The sequence below is a fragment of the Castor canadensis genome, chromosome 2 (genome assembly GCF_047511655.1).
Source record: "Castor canadensis chromosome 2, mCasCan1.hap1v2, whole genome shotgun sequence".
NCBI classification, from domain to species: domain Eukaryota; kingdom Metazoa; phylum Chordata; class Mammalia; order Rodentia; family Castoridae; genus Castor; species Castor canadensis.
In genome coordinates, this window is record NC_133387.1 from 11,828,415 (window position 1) to 11,852,870 (window position 24,456).

The 24,456-nt window shown below is 36.3% G+C and overlaps 2 pseudogenes; both read right to left on the reverse strand.

Moving 5' to 3' along the window:
• Window positions 1–2,451: 2,451 nt before the first annotated feature.
• Window positions 2,452–3,323, reverse strand: LOC141416897 (olfactory receptor 2A1/2A42-like; annotated as a pseudogene).
• A 15,284-nt stretch (window positions 3,324–18,607) lies between these two features.
• On the reverse strand, window positions 18,608–19,544 carry LOC141416898 (olfactory receptor 2A1/2A42-like; annotated as a pseudogene).
• Between the last annotated feature and the right edge of the window lie 4,912 nt (window positions 19,545–24,456).

The following is a 24,456-nucleotide window of genomic DNA, read 5'->3' on the forward strand; positions in this document are numbered from 1 at the left end:
ATTAGTTTGGCAGTGAAATTCCCTAAATTTGATCTTAGTATTTATTAGCTGGGACATTATTAGGTTATTTAGTCTGTCTGTATGTGTCTTCACACATAAAATTGATTAATGAGAATGCCTAATTCATAGGGTTGTTAAGATTTAAAGAGCTTATATTGTCAAGTGCCTCACCAAGCATTCAGTAGGGGTGTGTGTGTGTGTGTGTGTGTGTGTGTGTGTGTGTGTGTGTGTATACATGCATGGATATATGAGTAGTGTGTGAAACTACAGATGTCTTGATTCTGTGTCATACTACCATGTTCACTTATAAACTAAACCTCTAACATCAATGAGAACAGTCTCCATCCCAAAACTCTGTGTGTTCTGTGTACTTCTGAGACTCTGAGTCTCCTTTGCAGGCACACCAATAACCTCATAGACTAGGACAAAAAGCCTTTATCCAAAATCTCTGATTGTCTTGGGCTCATCATGGCTGGTGTCAGACCGAAAAGAAATCGTATTCACCTAACAGGGTCTGTGTTGAGTTAGAGTAGACACATTCTAATTTGATAATGTTGATATAACATACTATGTTATCCTGATTAAATAGAGAAGGCTTGGGATCCAGATTGTTTGGGTATAATTGTACCATTTACCATTTGTTTAATGTTTACATGCACAAAATGGAATGATAATGAGAAGTGGATTTGCCATTATGATAATGAAGTTATCTCTAGAAGCTATCAGTGTGCAGTGAATGGCACAGAATGAGTAATAATGTCAGCTCTGAATATTATTATTGAAACACTTCTTTCCATTCACTTGTCTTTGCTTGGGTCTTTCCATCCACACTTAGTGTATTAGTCAGAGTTCTCCAGAAAAACAGAACCAATAAAATACATAAGAAGGGATTTATTAGATTGGCTTACACAGTCAGAGTGTGAATAGTTCCCTAGACATGCAAGGAAACTGGTAGTTATGTAGTCCAAGAAGCTAGTAGCCTCAGAAGGTCAATGATGCAGACCTAGTGGACCCAGTTGAAGGCTGAAGGCCTGAGCATCCCTTAGAGAACTACTGGTGCCAGTCCGCTTTCAAAAACTGAAGAATGTGGAGTCTGATGTCCACAGGTGGCAGTAGTAGAAAAGTACAGCTGCTCAAGAAGAGTCCAGTGGATAAAGAGGAAACTTTTCCCTCTGTGTAACTATGCTTATCTTAAACAAACAAAAATGTTATTTCTCTTTTTTTTTCCTTCTAAAAAGCTGGAAAACAAGAGGGCAGACAGGGGGAGGGAGGGTCAGTACCAGTGGTAATGGAGAGTTGTCAGGGAAAGGTGTAGGGGATGAATATTGTGCAAATACTGTGCACACATACATGTAAATGCAAAAATGATACCTGTTGAAACTATTCCAGTAACGGAGGGGGGGTAGGGGGGATAAAGGAGAGCAATGGAGGGGGTGAATTCAAATATGATATATTTGATACATTGTAAGCAGCTTTGTAAATGCCACAATGTATCCTTATCCATCATAACAATATAAATAAATAACAAATAAAGTAAAATAAACTACAGGAAGCTTTCTCCTTCTGCTTATTTTGTTCCATCTGGCCCCAGCCTATTGAATGGCTGATCTTCCCCACTCATTTCATTGACCCATATGCCAATCTCCTCTGGAAACCCTCAAGACAGACCTAGAAGTGTGCTTTAACAATTTTTTTAGTCATCCCTCAATACAGTTAAGTTGACAACTAAAATTAACCATCACACACAGTGATTAGAAGTTAAGTTTTGACACCTGCTCACTCCTCTGGTTTATCCAGTATGTATTTATTCAGAGAATCATAATGATGGGGGAAGAGTTTCAAAACAAGTGGCCATCAAAGTACTAAGGCAAACTGAAATGTGGGGTTACTTGTGAAATTCCCTGGGAATCACAGCTGAATGTGTGTGGACCTACTCTGACCACAGGAATTCTTGGACAGATTATAGGGCTTCATTAATAAAAATCCATTTCACCTAAATGTATGCAGATTTTGAGGTGAATTCAGTCTTTGAAGGAAGCAGCACAGGTGAGAGGAAGCATGCAAATGCGGGATGAAAATGGAAGGAGTTCCCAATGGACTCTCTGCCTGTGGCTGCAGTATTTAAAAAAGTATTTTTGGTGTGATTAGAAGTGGTAATTGCTGGTGATTCTGTTATTACTGAGCAGACCTGCCTAAGTCAGAGGTATTGGAAGCCATAACAATGTGTGAAGTACATTTATTTCTGCAACAGTTAAATGAAAAAGTTAAAAATAAACAAGATATATTTGTTTGCTGCATAATGGGTGCAGCAAAACTAACTTCCTGGAGAGGAAAAGGGAATGCTTTTCAGAGCCTCTTGGATCATTTAGTCTTAGATATAAAGAGAGGTGTGCACTGAGGCAAATTCAGTACCCAAGATTCCAGGAAATGCTGAGGCTGGAGATTTAGACATTATTCCAACTGAGAATGACTTTCTTTACACAGAGCCCTCCTCAGGGCACCCTTGATCTCTGCGTTCCTCAGGCTGGGTGGTGGGGGGTTGGCATATGGCTGCAAAAACTGTAAAATAGGAAAAGGATCTTCTGAGGATCCTCAGGGTGGTGGAATTTGGGGGCCATGTACATGACAATGGCGCTGCCAAAGAAGAGCCCAACCATGCAGAGGTGGGAGGAGCAGGCTAAGAAGGTTTTCCTGCAGCCCTCCCCTGACTGGATCCTCAGGATGGCCATCAGGATGCACAAGTAGGAGACCAACACAGATGAACACAGAAGTAGCAAAGATGATAAACAACTTGAGAACAGGCCAGTTTGAGGACAGATGAAGTTTGCAGAAGTGGTTGACTTCATGAACCTCAGGATGAGACTCACATGGGCCGGGGTCAAGAGGGATACACATGCCTGGGAAGTGATAACCAGGATGATGCAGACTCTCTAGCACATGATGATCAATTAGTGGAGGGGGTGGCAGATGCCCACATGGATCATAAGACATCACCACTAGGAGGAGACATTCCATATGGGAACATACCAAAAGAGACAGGTCTGCATCATGCATCCAGCAAAGGAGATGTGCTTGGCTGGGTCCAGGAGGTTCACCAGCATCTGGGGCACCACGCTGCAGGCAAAGGTGATGTCAACAATGGCCAGGTGGAAGGGAAAGAAGTACAGGGGGATGTGAAGCCTGCAGTCCGGCAAGATGAGCCCCAGGATGACCCCGATCCTCAAAAGGATGAAGATAAACAAGAGAGAGAAAATTCCCAAAGTGACTATGCGAATCCTTAGGCCAAGACCAAATACAAGTAAGATGAACTCTCTGACCATTGTCTGGTTTACCTACCTTTTATTGTGAAAAAGGTAAAAGGAATAATTTAGAACAGGAGTGTTAGTATGTAGACTTTACTTCATATCATTTTATGAATTTAGTCATATTTAAAAGTTGAACATTTAAAATGAATGTTTAGTTGCATATTAGGTTGTTAATCATTCACTTTAAATATCCAGTTTTGTAGAAGAGATTGTGTCACATATCATGAATACAAAGACACTATTATGGGAAGAGAAAAGGTCAAACCAAAGGAGAAAATAAAATAACCATGGAATAAGGATTGTCTGAGGTTAAACACGTTAAAACCACTGAGAGTTCCTAAATTCTAAAAATAATGAGTAATTGAAGAACTCCAAAAATGAAAATTAGAGGAATCACAGTAGATATGTAATTCCAATTTCTTGAGACAGAAACCAACTGTGTTGCTTTCAGTGTCTGAAATCAACCTTTTCATTTCAGAGTAGTTTACATGATAAAAGGAGAATTAAAAAGATAAAAAGCATCTTTTATGACAATATGATTGTTTAGGTTTCTAGGAGAGAATCAATGAAGGAATTACATATGGTTTCTACTGACTGTCTTTATTTAGCAGTAGTGATGACTACATACAAACAGGCTGTTTGGCAGTTAATCTACTGCTTGATTCATGGTTGCTGATTCACCAAATTTTTTTTAATAGTAACCCATAAAGTTAGTAGAAGTTGTGTTTTTGGGGCCTTTCCAGTGGTCATGTATTATGAGTAGAGAATTTGAATGCAGAGTTGTGGGTATATGGGCAGGCATTCATATATTGATATGACAGTTATGATGAATGTATGTCAGTGTATGTGAAAGATTTCACAACTAGTTCCATAAGTGCTTTTTCTAACTTCTCCCTTTTCTAGTGCAATAAAAAGAGCAAAACCATGCACTAACAGAAATAGAATGTACCATGCCTGGAATGTTGATGTGTTGAAGAATCTGTCACTTGTGCCATGCTTAGCATTTGTGTCATGTAAAATTCAAAAAGGAAAGAAATCACCATTCATAAAAACATTAACTTTGTCTTCTTTCAGAAATATTAAGAATTGCTAAATGCTTTACAGATGGCTAATTTATAAAAACTGACAAATATATCAGTGTAAATTTGTTGTATGGATTACTTTAACAAAAATTGGTATTTCTGTGAATTTGTGATGTGTCAAATAATATTTGGGGTTTTGTGCTTAAGTCCTGGCTAACATTTTTCCAATATACCATCCTGTAGAAATCCAGCATTTTGCTATTTTTGTTAGTGCTATTACCAGGCAAAAATAACTTGAGCCTGAACTATTAAATTCATCCCTGTTGCCCCTGAAAAAATGTTTTTCTCCAGGGCTAATGTAAGGAAGTGACTGCTTTTGATTAGAACCTGGCTCAGCTGTCATTAGTTCCTACAGAGACAGCAGTGAGATGCTACCTACCAAAGAGCTGGTAAAGAAGGGAAATACCATCGCCTCTTGAGAAATAAAACTTGCAAAATCCACTCAATAATGGATTAGAAGAGCAGGAGGATGTAGACAACATGAGTAAGTGTGTAACTGGGCATTATGTGTGTAGTCAGAATCCACTAGAGTGAGGCAGTGGGGAGAAGTCTGTGATTCACTGAGCCCAAATGGAATTGGTTACCCAAAATTCCCAGGCAAGCAGGGGGATAAAAGACATAATCCACAGCAGTGACTGTCAGTGTACCTGCACTCTGTCCAGAGATGTTTTATCTGTTGACACAAGGGTGCTGTCTGCTGGGCAGGTCTGTTCCATTGTCCAGATGGTTGGAGTGATGGATAACTCTTATCAACTGCAGTAGGGTCTCCATCTAACCCCCTCTTCCCTGATCCAATTTTCACCCAGTAAACACTGTTTTGTTTTTTTTTTTTACATTGTTATTAGAATATGATGGTTATACAGAGGGTTTTGTTGTGACATTTCCATATATACATATATTGTACCCCAGTTTGGTTCATCCCCTCCATTATTCTCCCTCCTACCCCATTTCCCTTCTTAAAAGAACTTCAACAATTTTGTCTTTTTAAAAATACATATCATAATAAAATATAGATATATTTAAAAAATAAAATTCATTTAACTTAGAAAAAGAACTTCAACAAGTTTCAATGCTCCATGTATACATATGTATAGAAAGTACACCAAACATATTCATCCTCCTTTATCCTCTTCAGTTATACTTCCCCCTTCCACTAGGGTCTTCCCCTTAATATGACCTGTTGTATATTATTGTCCTTCATTGTTTAAGTGGGGATTGTTCAGTGGGGATTTTGCCTAAGGATTTTAACCTGTAAATATATTGTGCTTGAATCAATCTAACCCCTCCACTGTTCTTCCTCACCATTTTCTCCCTACCCAGTATTGTTCATCAGTTTCCAGTGTGTTTCACTGTGTCTTGTCCATATACAGATAGGATGTATTTCATTAATTATTCACTCTCTATCATTCCTTTCTTTTTCTCCTCCCTCAGTCTCCTCTAACAGTCCTACTTTTGTTTTATTGTCATAAGAACATTTTAATAGTGGTATTATTTTACATCTAAACTCTTAAAATCTACTAGTGCAACAACTAATTATATTGTATAACCATACAACAAAATCAATTATAATAGTCCTTAAATTGATCTTTGATTTATTGTGATATTTCTATACATGCATATAAATGTACTTTGATCAAGTTTACCTCCCCCATTACTTGTTCTTATCCCTCCACCCCTTTTCTTAAACAATTTCAACAGGTTTCATTATTCTATTTTCATACAAGTATATGAAGTGCTTCAACTGTATTCAGACTCACTTTGCCCTCTCTTTACCCCCTCCCACCTCCCACTGGTACAATCCTACTAAAGGAACCATGTTCTGTATATATTTATATGTATCTATGATAATGCTTATATTTGTATTGGACCTATCATCCACATGTAAGAGACAACATGTGGCCTTTGTCTTTCTGAACCTGGCTAACTTCACTTAAGATGATGCTCTCTAGTTCCATCCATTTACCTGTGAACAACAAAATTTAATTCTTCTTTATGGCTGAATAAAATCCCATTGTATATGAATACCACATTTTCTTAATCCATAAATCAGTTGTAGGGCATCTGAAATAATTCCATAGCTTGGTTATTATGAATAATTGCCCAATAGACATGAGTGTACAGGGGTCTTTATTGTATCCTGACTTAAATTTCTTCAGATATATGCCCATGAGTGGTATTGGTGGATCAAATGGCAGTCCTCTTTTTAGATTTCTGAGACGCCTCCATAATGTTTTCCATAGTGGTTGTACTAATTTACATCCTCAACAATAGTATGAGGGTTCCTCTCTCCCTGCATCCTTGCCAGCATTTGTTGTTGTTTGTGTTCTTGATGGTAGCCATTCTAACAGAAGTGAGGTGGAAGGAATCTTAATGAGGTTTAGATTTGCATTTCCTTATGGCCAGGGGTATTGAGCATGCTTTCATGTGTTTCTCTTTTGCTTTTTGTCCATCTGTACTTCTTCCGTTGAAAAAGCTTTATTTAGTTCATTTGTCCATTTCTTTATCGGATCATTGATTCTTTGGGAGTTTAGTTTTTTGGGCTCCAAGTACATTCTGGTTATTAATTCCTTGTTAGATGTATATCTGGCAAATATTTCTCCCATTCTGTGGGCTGTCTCTTCAGTCTTGTGACTGTTTCCTTTGCTGTACAGAAGCCTTTTAGTTTCAGGTAGTACATTTGTCAATCCTTTCTCTTAGTTGCTGAACCATTGGAATTCTATTTGAAAATTATTATCTAAGTCTATATATTCTAGTGTATTCTCTACTCTTTCGTACACCAGTTTCAAAGTTTTAGGCCTTATATTAAGGTCTTTGATACACTATACTTTGAACTGATATTTGTTCATGATGAAAGACAGGGATCTAGTTTCAGTCTTCTACATGCAGATACCCATTTTTTCCAACATTTGTTAAAGAGGCTGTTTTTTTCTCCATCGTATGTCTTGGGTGCCTTTATTAAAATTATGGCTGTTCCTGTGTGAATTTATCTCTGGGTCTTCTATTCTGTTCCATTAGTCTTCATGTCTGTTTTTGTGCCAGTACTATGCTGGGTTTGTGTGTGTGTGTGTGTGTGTTACTGGGGTTTGAACTCAGGGCTCCACGTTTGTTAGGCAGGCACTCTACCACTTGAGCCATTCCACCAGCAAGTTTTGTATCCAAGTTTTTTTTTTAACCATGCTGTTTGTAATGCTATGGTTTGTAGTGTAATTTGAAGTCAGATGTTGTGATACCCCTAGTGTTGCTCTTTTTGCTTAGCATTGGCTTGGCTATTTGTAGTTCCATATGAACTTTAGGGTTGATTTTTCAATTTCTGTGATAAATATCATTGGAATTTTCATGGGGGTTGCATTGAACATACAGATTGTTTTTTATAGTTTAGTCACTTTCATGATATTAATTCTGTTGATGTATGAGTATGGGAGACCTTTCCATCTTCTGTTGTGTTCTTCAACTTCTTTCTTCAATGGTTTATAGTTTTCATTGTAGATGTTTTTCATTTACTTTATTAAGTTTATTCCTAGGTATTTTTTAGGATTTTGTAAATGGAATTTTTTTCCTAAGTACTTTCTCAGTCTGTTCATTGTTGGTGTACTGAAAACTAGTGGTATTTGTATATTGATTTTGTATCCTGCTTCTTGACTGAAGGTGTTTATGATGTCTAGGAGTTTTTTGGGCTTAGGGGTATGTCATCTGAAAATAGGGATAATTTGACTTCTTCCTCTTCTGTTTGAATTCTTTCCTCCTATTTTATTGCTTTGCTTGAGAATTTTAAAACTATGTCTAATAAGAGTGGAGAGAGTGGGCACCCTTGTCTCATTCCTGACTTTAGACAAAATCATGGTTTCAGTTTTTCCCTATTTAGTATGATGTTGGCTATAGGTTTGTTATATATGGCCTTTATTATGTTGAGGTACATTCCTTCTATTCCTAGTTTCATCAGCGCTTTTATCAAGAAAGGTTGTTGTATTTTTCCCCTCCTTTTATTTTATCATTTTTATATTTACTTACATGTGTATACATTGTTTGTGCCACATCCCCCCCCAATCCCTCAGGTTGTTGTATTTTGTCAGAACTTTTTTCTGCATCCATTGAGAGGATCATGTGATTTTTGTCTTTGCTTCTGTTAATATGCTGTATTGCATTTATTGATTTGTGTATGTTGAACCATCCTTGCATTCCTAAAATGAAACCAACTTAATCATGGTGTATGATCCTTTTGATGTGTTGTTTATTGGGTTGGCCTATTTTATTGAGAATTTTTGCATCTATATTCATTACAGAGATTGATCTATAATTCTCTTCTTTTCTTGTGTCCTTGTCTGGTTTTGGAATGAGTTTAATACTGGCTTAATAGAAAATACTGTGCTTTAATTAGTTTTCTTATGCAGATATTTTGACAAAAAGGGAATGTGGTGATCAGCAAAGTACTTGACTGATTTTGCAAGTACATTTTAAAAGTAAATTCCATTTAACCTTATTCATTCTTCTTATTTTAGTTTGGATCATATGATATGATTGAGAAATGTGTATATTAAACAAAATTTCCAAAGCTGGATCAGGACCAGGCCTTTGACCAAGATCACATTACTACAGTGTAGTGCAAGGAAAGCCTTTCTGAGCATCTCAGTGGCACCCTGAAGGGGCCCCAGAACTCGTTCTTTAATGGCAACAGATGATTGTTTACTTATAAGCATTATCAATAAATTGTTATACTAGCAAGACACAAATAAATTCTAAGGAAAAGTTTAAATTCATGACACATGACCAGAGCTTATATATTTCATTTAGGATTCTAAAACAAATAAAACACTGTTCTAGGCCCAACTTCTAAATTTATTTGGAAAACACACAGACATATAAAAATACTTGGTTGTGAAAATGTGCTTGAATCTACAATTTTTGGCAAATCTTTATCTCTATTAATTTTCTACAATTTCTTTTTATAACTCCCTGAATGATTACGTATAGGAGAAAATTCATTACTTACAAAGTGTAAATCTCTTTGAAAGTTAAATGGAGAGAGATGACGAAAAGAGGACATAATGAGTACAATAAGATTCTTTAAGATTATATATAACATAGATTAAAAGTTTGGTTTCTTTTATGTGGATTGTTAATATACTCACTAGGATAAAGAAACAGGTATTCATATTTAAAAAAAAATTCTTAACACCATAAATGTTGGTTGAGTGAACACAAACTGGATAAGTACAGATGAAGGAGCAAATGCCTTGCTGGTTTTGTCAGACCATCCTTGGACTGGAGTTTCTGCTTTGCTTAAATTCTTGCCTATCATAATTCTACCAAATTAAGGGCAAATTCAGACATTTTGAATTTTGATAATAACTGTTGTTTACCCATTGAATACTTGAAAGACATCTCATTTTTTTATCCCATATTTTATTTTATTCTGCTTGATACTAAAATCAAGTTACCTGAAATAAATGGTCCCAAGGATTGTCAGAAGTGAAAGCAGAGACTAAAAAAATTTAACTGTAACCCAGTTCCAAATGTAAAAGTTCCAAATTCTTTCATGTTTAAAATTATATACTTTACATGTATGTGCACTTTAGCACTTTAAAAACATGAAAAATTGTTTCATGACTAATGAATGATGAATCATTCCCATAGTTTCAAAGTACATATCTAAGACAAACCATTTCTTTATACCTGAATGAACTTGTCAGTACTGAATGGAGCCTGTGTTTTAAGAAGTAAAGCTGAAGATTTGATGGGCTGATTATTTTTTAGTGTTTTGGGCGTGAGTCATGTGTATTTCTAAAATAAGAGTTATTTTTAAATTCTTGGTTCAACTAAAGTATTGATGGCCTACATCTAAGTAATGAATGTCTGCTACAACTAATGTGCCTGGTAAAATCTGCTTATCTCTCTAGATAGATTGTCTCCCTGTCCCTATTCTGTGCTTCACTGAGTCTTGTCTTTATTCTGACAGATCTTTTCCTTCTCTGGGTCTCTTTTTTATGTCTTTTCTCCGTTCCCAATTTCCTTGTTTCTCTACAGTTTCCCATTCCCAAACTCTCTCTTTCCTGCCTCTCCCTAAGCACCTCTACAGTATTTCTTGAGACTTGTCCATGGTTCCAATAGTTGTGTGTTTCCTTAGAGGATTTAGATTATATAGGAAATCCACATTCAAGTTAATTGTCTTGTGAGCAGTCTTACAAAATACTGTCTTATAATTCATAATAGCAATACTATCTGCCAACCCACTTATCTGGGATACTGACACATTCTCTCTTGATTAATTAAGGCCAATAAAGCCTACTGAATTGTGCTTCATAATCAATCTCTTCACAGTTTGTGTTTAAAATATACAGTGAGACTGAAGAAATCTTTTGATCTAATATGTGATACAATATTGATATTTTGACCATACATGGTGCCTAGAATATTTATTGACAGACTTAATATCAATTTGGTTAAATATAAGAAAGCAAAAACAAGCTTTCCACATTCTGCCTAGAGCCAGATTGTCAGGCAAAGAAAATGTTGAAAGGCATTGTCGTGTAGCAATTAAAGACCATGGGCACAGGAGTCAGACACACCATCGTTAGTGGCATGACCTGGAGTATACTTCTTAACCTCTCCAGGCCTCAATTTCTCTTTGTTAAGAAGGAAAGTGATAGCTCTTACTTCACGACTTGTACTGAAGACCCATTGAGATAATACATACATAGTGAATACATTTCTGGTATACAGTGAACACTCAACTGGGATGTTGAGAGTTATCAGTCTTTTTCAGTGCCTATGACTGTAGGGGCCTCACAAGTATGGCCTCTCCCATGTTCACAGCAGTCTAAAAACCACTCACTGCATTGGCTATTATCTTTTAAAAGTCAACTTTGCAGTGTGATTATTAAAGTGTAAGTCGACAAGGTGATTCATAGGTAATGTATTCTTCATTCTTTCATTTCTCATCAACAATCATAAGTTTATTGCTATCTTGCATCTGCTTCTCCCCAAATAAAACAAAACTAAACTAATTCTATATAGTCATGCTCTGTATCCATAGATTCTGCATTTGTACAGCATCCAACTAAGGATACAAATATGAAGAAAAAATGGTGTCCATATCAAAGAGTTGCAGAATTATTTGATGTTTACTTACTTATTTCTAAATTTTCAATAGTATAAATTAGATGTACAAAGGGGTTTCATTGTAATACTTATCACATGCATTTAATGTACTTGGATCAAATTCATTTAATCTATATTACTCTTTCTTAACTACCCTCCCTTCTCCCCCTCCTATTAAACAGCTTTTAGTGGCTTTCATTGTGCTATATATATATATGTATATATAAAATGTATGTCTATAATATTCACCTCCCTGGTCACCCTCTCTTTCCCCTTCCTCCTCCCCACTAGCTTATCCTTAAACAGTTCTGTTTTATAGTCATGTCATCATTATCATTATTATTAGGCCTATGTTAATCATATGACAAAAAATATGTGATATTTGTCTTCTGAGCCTGGCTTATCTCACTTAACACGATGATCTCCAGTTGCATCCATTTTCCTGCAAATTACATAATTTTATTCTTATTAATTAATTAATTTATTTATTTATTTTTGGCAGTACTGGATTTTGAGCTCAGGGCCTCATGCTTGCTAGGCAGGTGCTCTACCACTTGAGTCACTTGCCAGCCCAATTTTATTCTTCTTTACAGTAGAAACTATGGGGTGAACCACAGAGTCTAATTGTACTGATTGGTCATTATTCCTAAAACTACACTTAAAAGTTTAGCAACATTTACATAGCATTTACACTGTAAGCATTATAAGTAATCTAATGATGATTTAAAATGTAGGGGGAAGATGTGCATAGGTTATATGCAAGTACTGTGCTATTTTATGTAGGGCATTTGATCATCCATGGATTTTGGTATCCTCAAAGAATTCTAAATCCCAACCCCTGTGGATAACAAGTGATGAGGTATATACTTAGATTATTTGTGAAGGATATGTTCAAAGAAGTAATCATTAACTTTCCCTCAAACTATCCCTATAGTAGAATAATGATCAATACATGCCAATGGTTGCAGTATAAGTTTAGCTGTTAATAAAAGACTAGACACTACAACATGCTTAAATAGTTTATTGTAAAATAGAATCAGGCAACCTTGTTTGTTCCTACATTTGGACTCAGGGATCTCAGAAGGGGAAGCACCTGGAACCCGGGACATGGGTTTCCTCAGAGTTTCTGTGACAGCTGCAGAACTCTTGCAGTATTCCTGGAACCTCAGGAAGGGAGGTTTTGTTCTCTGAGGGCTTAACCTAATTGGCAGCTCTTGAGGACTCAGTGGAGGGTCTGATAGCCAAGCCATTGTACATGTCTACCTCTGCAGGGAAGAAGGGATGAAGCAATTGTCTTTTTCTGTTTCTTTTCTCATTCCCAGTAAAACACACAATTAGGAAAACAGACAGACACTTGGCACACCTCTGAGACAACAGGTCTCATTATGGTTCTTGAATATTTGACATTGAATTCTCATAGATCCCAGCATTGCTATCATTCCTAGTCTCCAGATGGTTCTGTTGAACCTGTCAGGAAGCAGGACCAGTGAATTAGCTCCTGACATCCAACTCTGCTGCTCTGCTTCTCCCTGGTGTAATGAGGGTCCCTTGTACTGCAGCAGAAATGGGAGGATAGGGGTCTGAAACCCATCTGAGAGCAAGTCACATTCCAAGGTGTGGAGATGCTGAGGGACCTGGTTAGGTAGGTCTGGGTTGGATTAGGTCTTCCTAGGAGGGGGCCAAGATATCCCCATGGTACTTCTGCTTAAGGCAGTGTTTTCTAGATCACAAATCTCAGATGTAGGTCAGATGTCAGATTCTCTGTTCTCTGTTCTGAAGGGAGTAGGGTGCTGGATTCAGACATTGCCTCTTCCTAGGAAGACAGGAGCCTCTCCAAGTTACCTTCCCTTAGAAGCTGCTGTTTCTCCCAGGCAGATGGAGAGCCTTGCTACTGAAGGTACTCATTTGTAACTCATTTCTTTTTTATATTGGACAAGGGAGAGTTAGAAATTTCATATCAAAAGCCATTGTGCAGGCTGGTTGAGTGACTCAAGTGCTTGCCTAGCAAGCATGAGGTCTTGAGTTCAAATCTCAGTACCACCCAAAACAAACAAAAAAACCACATAAAACAAAACAAAAATCCATTGTGCAATTGAAAAACTAATGAGTTTACCACACTGTGATCCTCTGAGATTTTAAAATAAACTTGAAGAAACCTTTGCATGATTACCCCACTGGAGAACATGCTCACCTGTGTTCAGTCTATACAGGTTCATGGTGAGAAGAAATGGACATTTATTTAGGGAAGATAAGAAGTGCTCTGGACCATGTGTAAAAGCCTAGTGCATAGAAGGCAATCCACAAGCACTTTATGTCTTTTCACAAGTGAGGTGACCTGCCATTAATATAAACAAAAGTCCTATGATATACTGTGAAAATTATAATTTTAAATCATTAAACATTTCCTCACAATATAAACATCAGTTATGAAAAGTCATTTTAGGATAACATGTAAAGTATTTGTGACAAGACAAGGTAAATATAAAAATTTAAAGGGCAGAACAAACTAAAATTTTGGAACAGTATCACCTTAAGTTACCTGTTTTCTATTGCATATGAAGATGTCCTCTTATTAAAGTTGTCACAGTGAAACCTAAACATATTCAAAACATGAGCATATGCAAAGTAAGGTAACAATGCAGGGAAGAGTCAGCTCTTAACTGGAATGAATGTGATCACAAAAGTTTATATTATGTGCCAGTGTGTGGAAATTGGGGCACAGTTTTAAGAAGCATTGAATGAGCTGAAAATCAGTGTGAACAACAATCTTACAGAACACTTTTCTACGTAGTGAACACCTTACAACCATTGGATATAAATGCATATTTGGGGATATAAAAATGAAAAATTAGAAGGTAATCAAGAACAAAACTTAATACTCAGGAATGTCACACAAATTAAAAGTTAGAGAAGTTCCTTAAGAACATAAGTGTTGATAGCTACTACTCTGAATTTTCTATATTCTTTTAAAAGTAGAATGAGATAACTTTAGCCTTGTCAGTATTTACTATATGCAAAGAATTAAAAAATGATAGATATAGGAAAGAACTCAGCACACAGATGACACAGTCTTAATGGAAATAAAAATTAATATGTGGTAGCACTGAGCATTTGATTTACTGGACATTTATACATTTTATTCTTAAAATACTTGTTGATTTTGACCATAGGATAGATTTGAGCGAAACACAAATAAGTGTTAACATAAAATGGGTGGATGTAACTACTTCTCAAAGTAAATTATCATCAGAGAGATCCATAAAGGAACAGGCACTACTAACATTGGAAGAAACAAGGCACTGGAAATATAATAGGGAGAGAGCAAAAAATGGTATTATTCCAAATTGTATTTGTTGAGTAACCGTGAGATGAGAGGGCAGAGATGCATTATGAATTCATAAAAACAGAGAAAAGATTGGTACTTGTGAGATAAAAGTTTGTTTGGTTGCTAGTGTTACCTTAACCAAGGCTTGCAGGGATGTGGTTTTCTTATGCACAATGGTCTTTGAACTGAACAGACAGCATGGGACTGCATATCCCCCTTTTCCTTTTAGGAGGGGTCATTTTTTTACCAAAGGAATTTTTTAATAGCTTCAAGAGCTGTTGTGTCTATGAAGTTGGAATCCTGACTTATAGCTTGTCAGCCAGAAGCAAGGATTGCAACCTGGGTTGTCACTGTCATCTGAAGCGGGGGCAGCCTTGTGAGACTGAGCCCTTCAGTCATCAGATCTGACACCACCTCCAGGTAATCTGTCCGAATTGAATTCATTTAAGTACATCCAGTTGTTGTCCATCAGTGAATTGATGGCTTGGTGTGTATGGAAAACTCTCACATATGTGGTGTCATTAGTGAAGTGTTGGGTGTGTGAGCATAAGCATAGGAAAATCGCCTTTGGTTTTCCCAATCTCTGATGGAACCCAAACATCACAACTCTCAGCCAGTTCTGAAAGGACCAAAGCAGACTGTGCCCAACAGTGCTGTTCCTCTCCTGCTCCCATAAGTTTACAAAAGTTAAAAAAAAAAACAGCAGAAACAATTGGCAAACCTACAAAACAAAAAATAAAACAGCAAATCACATTGAGCCACTGTTGCAAGGAAAAGGGAGGCTTCCCCAGGGTCTGGCAAAAGATCTCTGCTCTGAGTTCTGTGTGCTGACTTTATCACTTTTATCATCAGTTTTCCTAAGATACACAGATTGAACAATGTTCCCTATAGAATTAATATTCAAAGTATGGTCTGTGGATCAGCAAGGTAGGAGAGATGATTAGAAATTTGGATGTCTGCCCATCCTCTTCAGATATGCCCAATCAGGACCTATATTTTTGCAAATCCTCAGATGATTCATCTGCACAATATAACATGCAGTAAGAAGCACTGGTCTATACCTCTTAAAATCCTATCGGTCAGCAATGGCGATGCCCACTCCACATGCCAAGGATTCTGTGAGGGCCAAATTCAGGTAGCTTAGGAACTGACTTTCACCCACCAAGTCCCACTGCTATCATTTTAAGTAGTGGCAGCACCTAAAATTTCCATCCTCTGAATGAAGTAAGAGAGTTAATACTATCTACAGGGTTATGTTGCTAGCAGAAGTACCATTATGACATACCATAGCTATAGAGGTTAGCAATTTGATATATTCCTTTTGAATGACCCATACTCTCTACTCTCCTTATGTGACAAAAAATGTATACATTATCATCATTTTCAAATTAAATACTAAATATTTTTCTTTCTATTATTGTTGTTGTTATTATTATTATTATTATTATTATTATTGTTTGTAGTAATAGTTTGCAGTGGTGGTGATTGAACCCAGGGTCTTGTATATGCTGGGCAAACACTCAACCACTAAGCTACACCCCAAGCTGAATACCTTCTGTAAAATGTCTATAATTTACATGTGGTCATTGTGAATGAGATGTAATTAATCATTTATATATTCCCCTTAAGAAACTTTTGGTAAGACTGAGTAGATCTACAACTACAAGTGACTAATGCACAATAAGATGTTAATGGCTGCCATATTGAAAGTTGATCCACATCACCAATCTTTCAGGATATATTTGTCTTGTACGTGCCACCTGAAAGGTTATAACAATTGTGAATATAAAAAATGAAACCTGAATGTCTTTGTCTTGGTAAAGGACTATTTTTAGATAAAATTCTATAAAACATCTACCCTAATTCCATTCAGTTGGTGAGGCACCAGTGTGAAATGGCTCCATCTGCCTTCTTTTCTGTGGTTGCCTGTTTCACTGTTTTGCTCATCAACACAATTGTCTGGCTTAACAACTCAGATCCTTGGAGTCATAGTTTGTATCAACACATCCATGTTTTTAAAATTTCAGTTTAAAGTTGAGCTGTTCTCTTTAGCAAATGTAGATTCCCTTTCTGTCTACGTATATAATGAGACTGACTAGGAATACCTTGGTTCTGTGTCTTCCCTGAACTAAATGTCAATGTTCAATAAATAACAGTCTTCATTCCCAAATTCTTCATGTACTGTGGTCCTGTAAAAGTTCAGTGCTTTTTGTGAATCTGCACTTAGAAGTCATGGCCTGGATAAGAAGTACCTCATACATGACCTATAATCACTTGGGCTTTATGTAGCACAGAGCAGTTCACTGATACACACTAAACTATAAAGAAATCCTCCTACATTTAACACATCTTAACTCGGTATAATTACTCTTTTTGTTTATTTGATAACATTACTATTGATACATTACTGTACCTCATGTACAGAGAGTTTGAAAGCCAGATCGTCTAAATAAAAGTTCAACATGTGCTACTTTCTGGCATACACATATATGAAACAGACTGAGAACCTGAATGTACATAAACCAGACATATCATGGATTTGATATGGTGATTAAATGAAACAATCCATGTAAAATGCCCTTGATGTGCTGTGTATGCCACTTGGTAAGTGATTAAACAAAATATTTCATTTCATTATAAAAATTTGTTTTATGGATTCAGAAAACCCTGCCTCCATTTATACACAGTAATGAAGAGTTGGCTTGACCACTTGTTAACCCTAATAATAAAGGGCACACGTTTATTCTTTTGAATGAGTCTGACATTTGCCTTCACTGTGATATTTAGAAAGACTCTGGATGTGAGTGGCCATCTTAATCTCAGGACAGGTTAGAAAATATGTAACAACATGAAAACATACTTAAAATGTATGGGAACTCACACTTATTATCAGTTGTCAAATAGAGTAGATGAGCAAAAATCAACCCACAGCCATGGCTGGAGAGCCAGCTAGGTACCAACACTCACAACTAAAATTTCCTATTTTAGGGGTAGGACATTCTAAGGAGGGAAATGATATAAATCTGGAGTAAGAAGAGAAATGCTGATGGAAGGGCATTGGAGAATCACACTTAGAGACAGTCTGTACATAAATGTAACTCCTAGCTCAGCATTTCTGGAGAATCTTAAAACAACCCAAATAGCTTTCTCTGACACTCATTTTAAGGTTATTCAAGGAGAAATGCCCAGTTTTACACTTTTGCTAGATACCAACTAACCAGTTGACTTCTAAATTGTATGTTTTGTCACTGTTCCCTCACTTCTGCAGGTTTTATTCTTTGTCTCTGTCCATTCTCCTATATACCTTGTTTTAATTGTCTTCATTCTGTCTACAAATTAACTCCCTAATGTCAGTTAATACTTTTCATACAAATTTTTTAATACATGCAGGATGAGTGACTGGACATCTTTGAGTGATTCTTGGACTCAGCAAGTGCAATTTTGGGAGAATGGACTATGTATGGTTGCCTTTGCTGCAGTCTATTTTAATTCCAAAATTTATGATATATGCCTTTGGTGAGTTTATATACTAAGGTTAAGGTGGTTGTTGGAATGTATCCAACTTCTGGGATCCAGAAAATGAATTAAAACATAAGTAATTCACATATATTCAGATAAAACTTCATCTCATAGAGAGTCAATGAATAAAATACATATAAAAATTTTCCTGTTAATGAAGAGGAAGGACATGCCCTTTATCATTAAGGCACAGATAAGAATACAGTAGTGAACTTTGGTACAGTTAGGCAGTAATTGGGCACCAAGATTACAAGAGACTAGTGAGACTGGATATTCAAATGTCACTCCAACTGGGAATGACTTTCTTTGCACAGCGCCCTCCTCAGGGTACCCTTGACCTCTACATTCCTCAAGCTGTAGATCAGTGGGTTCAGCATGGGGTTGAAGAAACTATAAAATAGGAAAAGTATCTTCTGCTGCTCCTCAGGATGGTGGGACTTGGGAGCCATGTACATGATAATAGCGCCGCCAAAGAAAAGACCATCCACACAGAGGTGGGAGGAGCAGGTGGAGAAGACCTTTCTATGACCTTCCCTTCACTGGATCCTCAGAATGGTCAGCAAGATGCATGAATAGGAGACCAGGACCAAGCAGAGGGGTCCCACTAAGATGAATGCACAGGCTGCAAAGATGACAATCAAGTTGAGGCTGATGTCTGCACAGGATAGCTTGAGGACAGATAGGATTTCACAGAAATGGTTGATTTCATGAGGCCCATAAAAAGGCAGCCTCAGAATGATACTTACATAAACCAGGGCCAGTAGGGAGCCACAAGCCCAGAAAGTGATAACCAAGATGATGCAGACTCTCCAGCCCATGATGGTCAAATAGCAGAGGGGATGACAGATGGCCGCATACCGATCATAGGACATCATCACCAAGAGGAGACATTCTGTGAGAGCAAAAGTCAAAAAGAGAAAGGTCTGTGCCATGCATCCAGCAGAGGAGATGGGCTTGGCTGGGTCCAGGAGGCTCATTAGCATCTGGGGACTGTGTTGCAGGCACAGGCGATGTTAGCAATGGCCAAGTGAGAGAGGAAGAAGTACATTGGTGGTGTAGTCTGGGATCCAGCAGGACGAGCCCAAGGATGACTCCGTTCCCCAAAAGAGTGAAGGTATAGAAGAGAGAAAGAAGTCCAAAAAGGACTATGTGAATCTTTGGCTCAAGTCCAAATCCCAGTAGAATGAACTCTGTGACCATTGTCTGATTTTCCTCCATTTCACTATTAAAGAAAGAAACAGATAACCATGTGGTACAATTCTTTTAAAACATCAATTTCATTTTTTATTTAATAGATTTTATGTGATTGGAAAATTACTGGAAAATACCTCTAAGATATTTTTTGATTAAATTAATAGGTAGATGAATTATTACTTATTAAAATTTTAAATGAAGTAGATTTCTACAACATAAATGTTTAATCTGACATCCAATTTTCAGAAGAGAAATATGTCACCAGCAATTATTCACTTACAGTCATTAATAAAGATGCATTTGATAACTAAAAATCCCAAAGTATAAAACAGCCATGACACAAATGTTATCTCAGAGCTTTATACATGTAAGAATAACTAGATAGTAGAAAGGGTAATGGAAGAGCTTTTAAAATGAGAATGGTCAGAAAAAAGAGTTTTAATTGCTTTGGTAGAAATCATGATGGAGTTACTATAAGTATTTAAATCTAATTAAAGACCAGAGAGTACTTTACATGACTTCCCCCAAAGGAAATCATGAAGCAACACTTTTTATTACTGAAACTACTATTGAATGACAAAATTGTGGGAACTTGTGTAGTAAAAGGTGATATTTACAAACAATATATATAATGTGGAATGCTTTGAATCTGGGGGAGGAAGGAGGCAGTGGATATATCAACAGATAATGATATATACAACATTTTCTATCTCTATTTCTCTAAAGCATATGCAATCATATACTATGTTTGTATGTGCATATGTATGTGAAATGTGTATCATTGTTTTGAAAATTAGAAACAAACTAACATTGATAACTTAGCAAATGATCAATGGGTAACTCACAGAATTGTTAATTTACCATAGCTTAGAATGAAAATAAAGAAGAAATGGTCTCATGTTTTCCCTCATATGTGGAGGCTAAACCTATAAGTTAAATGTATATATTGATACATGTATGATCATATATATGTACGTACAGAGATGCATATATATATAGTGAGAGAGAGAGAGAGAACAAAACTTGTATTAGTGGGTCTGTCTGGGGCACTATGGGAGGTGGAAGAGGGAAAGAAAATGTTAGAGAATGAAAACTATTAAAACAACCCATCTATATATGAATATAATATAGTGTACTCTACTGCAAGCTGTTGAATGGTAGGGGAGTGTGGTGATAGAGAATAAACAAGTAGTGGGGGACATTACTTTGATTAAAGCATGATATTTATAGGCTTGAAGTACCAAGGTGAAATCCCATTGGTCTGTCATAAAAATGAAGGGCAGGAGGGTAAAATAGGTCTTTTCTGGAGGTGGGTACCAGTAAAAGGGGGTAAGGAAAGGGTGGATGTGGGTGTATATGGCAGATGCATTTTGTATCCACATATGAAAACAGAAGAATGAAACCTGTTCAAATTGTTCTAAGAAGGGGGACTACATGGAGTTGGGGAAAGATGGAGAATGATGGACGGGGTAAATCTAACTAAGATATATTATAAGCACATATGTAAATGTCACAATGTTGTATCCCCTGTACAAATATTATATGCTAATAATTTTAAAAAGAAATAGTTGCATTTTGCTGTTAATTAAACCTTTCATATTTGCAACAACACTATATCTAAAATCCCAAACACAGTAATTTGTTTTGTAAACTGACAAGTAGTAAGCAACCTCATTAACAGAATTGTCAAAAAAGAAATTATTGGCAAATTGATGATTCAGTTTGTCACTTGACATATATCTGCTACAACAATTGATGGGTTTAGCTTTCTGATTTTGGATCTTAGATCACAATTTCCTCAATAAACCATGTTAAGTTCAACATGGTTTCTAGTGGAAACATTTGTCAGTATCATCAAAAGGGTGAAATAATTTGAAGCTTAGCTACTTTTGTACAAGTAGTGTGAGGAATGGCACTTTTCCAGCCATTCCTGTATATTCATCATATGTATCATTCCTCTCTCTATATATCATTCATTCCTCTCTCTATATATCATCAACTATATCGAGATAGTTAAACTGTCATCAATATCAATGGAGATGCCAAGGAATGTTTCCTGAGGAACTTGGTATATGAAAGAGAATTGCATTCTGAGAAATACACTCATAAAATCCACATGCCACTGTTGTGAATAACAATTTAGAGGTGGAAATGTGACAGTAACAGGAAATTTATGACTAGAGAGTTTGAGGTCTTCAAAAGCCCACTCCTGCTGTTTGATTCACTTTTACAGAGGCAGGGCAAGAAGATTTGACTAACTCAGTGAACCCAAATGCTGTCAGTATCAAGAGGTACTGTTTTGGAGAAAAAGTAGAAAAAGAAGGAAGGTGATCCATATGGAGTATAGACACCAGATCAGAGGGACAGCATTTGGCAGTGCACATAAAGTGACCTTCAGGGAAGCAGGCAGTGCAAGGACTCTAGCCACTGGCTGAGTGATGTCTACAGTGCACATGGATTGTTTGGGTGACTGGAAATTGATAACCTTACTGGAGATGATCTCTAATGAGCTTTCCTTATTCTGATTTCATATTCTCCAATCAGCCATCATATTATAATTCCATTTCTTCTTCAGAAACTTTTACAAAAAAGGAATGCATCAATTAACAAATTTTTGCTCCTTTTGTGGTTACATTTAAATTTTTATGTAAATACACATTTAGATATTCTGGCTTATGCATTGTCCAGTTATGCTTTAAGATAGCACAATATGGTTCCTGAACAAAATTTCCAAAGCTGCACCCAAAAATTGGGGACCATACCATAGACCATTGTAACCTCTTTTAAGGAAGATGAGGTGATGAAACAGGCTTCTCCCTAACACAACAGATGAGATGTCTATTTTCTTATTAAACATTATTGATAAATTGCCAAATGACCTTGTCATGAAAATGATCTAATTACATATTTCAAAAAATCGTTTTAGAGGTGAAGATAGGAAAATTACATTCAAGGCCAGCCTAAACAAAAGCTAGCAAAATCCTATCTCAAAAACAAGCACGGCATGGTGGCACATGCCAGAAGTTGCAGCTACATGGGAGGCAGTGGTAGGAGGGTCGCAGTCTGAGGCTGACCAAGGCAAAAGTATGAGACCTTATCTGAAAAAGAAACCAAAAAGCTCTCAGAACATGACTCATGAGGGAAACCACTTGAAGCACAATGCTCTAATTATAATCCCCAGTGTTGCATATGTATATATGTGCACATGTATATATGTGTATCCTTAGAACTGACTTGGTGATTTGATGTTAGGTTAATATTAAAACTTTTGCGGTTGACAAACTGTCTATACATTTTTAAACATATAGGCATAGGAAAATATTTGATTGTGATGTTTTCCAAATGGAAATTCATGAAAAAAATCAGAGGATGTAGGTAACTTTTAGCCCAGCAGCCCTATTGGTTCAATCTCTATTTTAAAGCAGTGCAGTATGTTACTGCAATTAATACATTCTCGTTGAGTGACAAATAAATGATACATGTTAACAAATCAACAAAGACATGAGCATTGTTTTCATATAACATCTGACATCTTCAAAAATATTATCTGCTATTATTATGCCACATTCACCTTCTTCCTTCAAGGAAAATCAGTACTACAATTCAGAAAAATTCTATTCCTGGTGATCCATATTTGAATGAGATATTTAAAATTTGATAAGAACAAATGAAGAATTCAAAAAGTGATACATACTTGAATTTAGGATACAATTCTTTTAAAAATTTTCTTGTTTCATTTTATACCTATGTGACATATCTAAATTAATTGAAAACAATCAAATGAAAATAATAGAGAATAGACTTCCAAAGTGCTGGAGAGAGGGAAGGGGGTGACTCCACATTGAAATATATTCCGTTTCCAAGGTAAATTTCAGGCAATGCAATGTACATTAATTTATATATGTATGATTTCAGAAGTTAAAAATGGTAGATTGTTATCAGGTTAACAGATGATACAACAACTCTAAAGCTGTAAAATAAATATCTAAGAAAGAAGTAATTTCTTTATATATAATCATAGCTCAACTGTTTGACTGTTTACTTGTAAGCAACAAGGAAAATATGAAAATTAATTTTGTTGTTCACATATTGATAAGCAGAGACTTTTCCACATTTCCTTATGAGGTAAGGAATCTATTAAAGACTGATAATGATCTGATAATACTGAGTCCTTCCTTTGTGTGGACACTGTAGGAACACAAAAAAGCACAGCAGGTTAATGTGCCGTGCTTGGGAAGATTTCATGGTTAAAATGTGCTTTAGGAAGAGGGGAAGAGTTAAACAAAATGGTAGACAATAAACCTAAAAATTCTCTAAAAAGAAATTTCACAAATTATTCACTCTCCCAGTTTGCCACACTGCCACCTGATGCTCCAGTCTCTGTCTTTACTATTTCCATCATCACCTCAAAGTCTCAACCTTCAGAGTACAGAAAATCTAACATGTGCCCATCTATTGAGTACATTGTAGATGCCTGGTGCTCTGTTTAATAACATTCTCACTGAAAGGTAATTATAAGACACAGATAGTGCCCGTTTAGCTTCATATTCTACTGCAATAAGCGTATTTCCTAAATTTAGCATATATTTTAACTGTGCTGACAAGATTAAATTCATAAGTATGTTAATGTTCTGAAATATAATAGATTATATCATTTCCTTATGTAGGAAAATTATTCTACATATGTCATTGAAATCTATAATACAGAAGTTCTTTACATTTCAGTGTCTTCATTCCCAAATAAATCTGTCTCACATGGATGTTTTCCCAACAATGGAACAAAACTAGCCAAATCCTAAGCACCCTTACTTAATGCATCCATCAAATGTGCATCCTTTTTTCCCTAGAACTATTCACATAGAATGTCAATGATGAATATAGATGTCTGTGACTAATAAAATTAATTTCTCTTCCTGATACTGAAATAAAGAGTGGC